Source organism: Alligator sinensis, unplaced genomic scaffold (assembly GCF_000455745.1).
Source record: "Alligator sinensis unplaced genomic scaffold, ASM45574v1 scaffold1711_1, whole genome shotgun sequence".
Classification (NCBI taxonomy): Eukaryota; Metazoa; Chordata; order Crocodylia; family Alligatoridae; genus Alligator; species Alligator sinensis.
In genome coordinates, this window is record NW_005843590.1 from 351 (window position 1) to 4,613 (window position 4,263).

General features: G+C 53.0%; 1 pseudogene; it reads left to right on the forward strand.

Moving 5' to 3' along the window:
- Positions 1-1,593, forward strand: part of LOC102376347 — a 1,941-nt pseudogene extending 348 nt beyond the window's left edge.
- Positions 1,594-4,263: the final 2,670 nt, after the last annotated feature.

Consider the following 4,263-nt stretch of genomic DNA (forward strand, 5'->3'; position numbering starts at 1 on the left):
CATCCCTCCAGCTTCTTTCCCAGGGAGCGATGTCACTGCAGGCTCTGACATGGTGTAATCACCACCTCGGACTGGGACACAGTTATTGGGGCTCATCTCCAGCCTTATGCCCGTGGAGGTCTGTTAGCAAGAGCTGCGCGACGTTGAGTCTTCCTTCTGCCACTTCTTTGTCACACTGAAGCCTCCACCATGCTTAGTCCGAGGCCAGTCCAGGAGACGAGCAGGACTTTCCCCGTGCCAGCAGCACCAGGGCTAACCTGTGCACTCTCTTCCCCACCCGCAGGTGCTGGGACCCTGAGCAGAGCGGAGCAGCAGCTTCCTGAGATGGTGCCTGGAAACCTGGAGCTGCAGAGGACTTCCCCAGGGAGACCGGAGGAGAGGAGCTCCCTGACACCTGAGCCGGGCCAAGTGCAGAGGGGACAGGGCAGGCCTCCAAAGCAGGAGGAGAGCTGGGAGGTAAGCAGGGCACCCAGTTCAGGTGTGGGTGGGAGTAGAGCTGGGGCAGAGCCCAGGAGGAGCCAGGGGTGCAGTAAGGAATCTGGGGAGCCAAGGGACCTGAAGAGAGACAAGCCTGTAGTGATGGAGCTGCAAACACACCAAGCTGCATTAGCAGGGTCTTCCTCCCAAGTGCAGGGAGCCAGGGGCACTGGCACGGGAAGGCCTGGTCAGGGTGCAGGGAGCCGGGGCTCCCTGACACTAAAAGTGGTGCCCAGGCTGCCTCCAGGGGCCAAGCAAACACAACGAGATGAGCTGGGCTAAGGCCGACACCTCAGCTCCTGTGTCTACAGCTGCATCCACAGCACAGGTCAGCTGAATCCTGGGGAATTTTGCACCCCTACGTGTCCTGGCTCAGCCTGCGACTAGTTGTAGCACAGAGTGATTGCAGCCAGGGCTGTGGGGGCTGGAGGCAGGTGGGACCGGAGACACTGATGGTGTAACGCTTGTGACTGCAGCTCCTGGAGGTGTTTGAGGATGTGGCCGTGTATTTCTCACAGAAGGAGTGGGAGCTGCTGGAAGATGACGACAAGGTGCTTTACCGGGACCAGATGCTGAAGAATTTCCCTGGGTAAGGTTCTGGTTCTTGCTTCTTCTGTATGAGCTCTGAAGTTTATTGCCTTCTCCCTGTGTTTCAGCAGTCTTGTCCTCATGCACTTTTCAGGCTGGGGTTTTAATTTCCCTTCCTCCCCACTGCTCTGCCAGTGATCATGCCTGTCTCACATTTCATAGTGATTAATCCTCCTTCATTTCATCCAGGCACCTTCAGTTGAGTCTTCCCCACTATTGTAACTCCTGGTGCTTCCGTACGCCTCTGTTTCTGGGCAACATGATCTCCCTTTGCCCTCTCAGTGTGTTCATCCCAACTCCAGCTCCTTCTACAGCAGTGCACTAAGAGCTGTTTCCGGGAATGGTTCTCATTTCCTCCCTCTCTTGCCTAGCGTGTCCTGTCCAAACACATTCATCAATCCAGTGTGCTCCGTTCTGTGATACCTAAATTCCCTTTCTCCTCCTTTGGTTATGACCGAGAAGAAGCTAACAGAAGTCTTATCCACCTCTGGTGCTACAACACATGGATGATGCATTTCTACATGTCCGTCTCTTGGGACATATGTACAGGTGATGGACCCTAGGTATTTCTGTCATGGGGTCACTAAAAGCTTCTGTCGACCATCCTTCCTAACATCTTCATCTCCATAGACCAGAGACTTTGGCTTTGCTGTATTTATGTTAAGACCTGTGCCCTCAAGCTCGCTCTGCCAGTCTCAAATTTTTTCTTCCTCTCCTCCTCAAATCCCTCTGCAGATCACAAGCCCATCACTGATGAGAAGAAGTGGGCTAGGCAAACCAGTGCAAACCAGTCTTCATTTCCAGAGAATCTCTAATACAGGCCCTCTTTTTGGCGTGTGCGTAATGTCAGGGTACTTTACTTTTGATGAGGCCAGTTGTCTTTTCTGATGCTTTCTTTCCCCTCCATTTCCCCCAGAGCATTTCCATAAGGAAGAGATTGAATGATTTCTCTAGCACAGCAGAGACCGTCCAAACTGGGCTTCCGCATGCTGTGCCACGTGTGTCTTTCTGCCTTCTTTTGTCCAGATCCAACTTTGTGTTCCCGGCAAACCCTGTAGTATTTGACTTCCTGGCAAACCTGTGCACTCATCTCCCTGCTGGGCTGATCCTTTCATTGGAGGGCACGACTGCTCAGTTGTTGCTACAGTTGTTATAAAATTGTACCTTGAAAAGAGTAAAAGCTTTATCTTTCTGCTCCCTAGTAGCTCACAGATCATTGCGTCTCCACAACTGTCCACGGTCACTCCGTGAATTTAATGCCCTTTCTATACCAGGAGTGGTTGGTGCTTTGTTTCCTGTGACCATCCCACCACTGCCTGGGTGACCAGGAGCATCATCTAATGAAGGCTTCTTTCTGCAGCGCCTTCTCTTCCATCCTAAATACCCTTCTTCCCTTGTCCAACAAGCTGTAGCAGAAACCTTGAGTTCATTGCATCCATTCCCCTACTGCGGTGGGTTATTCTGCATCCAGTACCAAGTCACAAGCCCTCTTTAACTGTCACGAGCCCCCTTTAACTACCACCCTAAACAGGATATGGAGGTCTCACACCTGACTTAATCCGCCGCATCCAGCGAGGAGAGGTGGAGCTGTGGGTCTGTGATGATGAAGATGGTGGGGAAACCTCAAGGTTGGAGGACCTGCTGCCAGGTGAGTGTGGCTGTGCCCTCCCCTGACTCCCCTTTCGAAAATGCTCCATGCCCAGCATGCCAGGGGCACCTGGAAACTGCAGACCTGCTCTATGTTGCTCTTCCCAGATGCTAACCTCAAATACAGTACATAATGCTGCAATGTTTTAAGGCAGGTGTTGTTCCCCGTCTCTGAAATTCACTGATGCGAAGACAAGCAATGTTCTCTGCTAGGGGACAATCAAGTTTCCTGTCTTCCTTTTTTTTTTTAATGTTTAGATGTGGTTTCCCTGGGATGCCATGATCTTAATATCCCGTGTTCACTCAGTAATGCAGGAACTCATTTCCCAAGGTAGTCATATCTCTCCCACCCTCTCCCAGGCCATGATGGGATTGGTAGTCCCCCATGGACATCAGCCTGGTATGCAGAGGCTCTGTAGTCGTTACTTGTAGACACAGAGGAAATTGAGGTTCTTGCTGGCTCCTCCTCCTCATGTTGACCTGATACCCAGGAAGTGTTTCATCGTGGTCTCAGGCTGCATTAAATGGCTCCATGGCATGGGTGGGATTAGGAAGCCTTTGTGTTGTGTGGGGAAGTGAATCTCCTGTGGTTTCCACTAGAATCACCCCTTTACTCTTTCATCTATTTGGCCTTGAGTGTCACAAAACCTGAGACTCATCCCCAGAGTCCAGGTTGAGGTTCATGCCAAGGCCTTAGGCCTGTTGCAGGCTCCTGTGACATGCTGACCACCTCGGACCCACCAGCAGTACAAAGCACCATGGGTTCATTTCCTGCGCTGACCTTGCCCTGGAAGCAGGCAAGAAGCACAGTCCTCTCAGAAGAGAGAGCCACAGCTTTAAGTCTTCTTCCTCCACGGCCTGGTAGAGCATGAAGCCTTTCAGGCACTGTCCTAATGCACGTGTCCCACGTGTGCTTTTCCCAGCAGGGCCTGAGGTGATGGGGCTGAGACCTGGGCCATGATCTCTTGAGAGTCTTGTTTTCATCTCCAGCGAGTAGGGCACATTGGCCTGGCACAGAGACTTGCCCCTGCTTCAGACCAAACACTTGGGGTTTTGGCAGGAAGACTTCGATGTCTTGAGGGAACACAAGTGCCAAGGTCCAGGCCTGATCTGAGGCCCTTCCCAGTAGAAGGAGTATCAGTGCTTGCCCCTGGCTGCAAGGCAGGGACCAATCTGGGGTTTGTCTTCCCCACACAGGAGGTGCCTGGCTGCTGCACAGAGCTGAGAAGCAGCCTCCTGCGGAAGGGCCTGCAGACCTGGAGCCAGCATGGACTTCCCCAGGGAGTTTGGGCGAGATGGACACCCCGAGACCAGATAAGGACCAATGGCACAAGAGTCAGGGGAGGCCCCAAAAGGAAAGGGAGAATGAAGCAGTGAACCAGGTACCATCTTTAGGTGGGTGTGAGAGTGGAGAAGGGGCAGAGCCCGGACAGAGCCCTGGCTGCAGAGAAGAAGTGGATCTGGGAGAGCTGAAGAGCCCCTGGAAAGAGGCACTGCATCCGGATGAAAGCAGTGGGGAGGGTGTCAGGGGGAAGCAGGAGCTCACGGCCA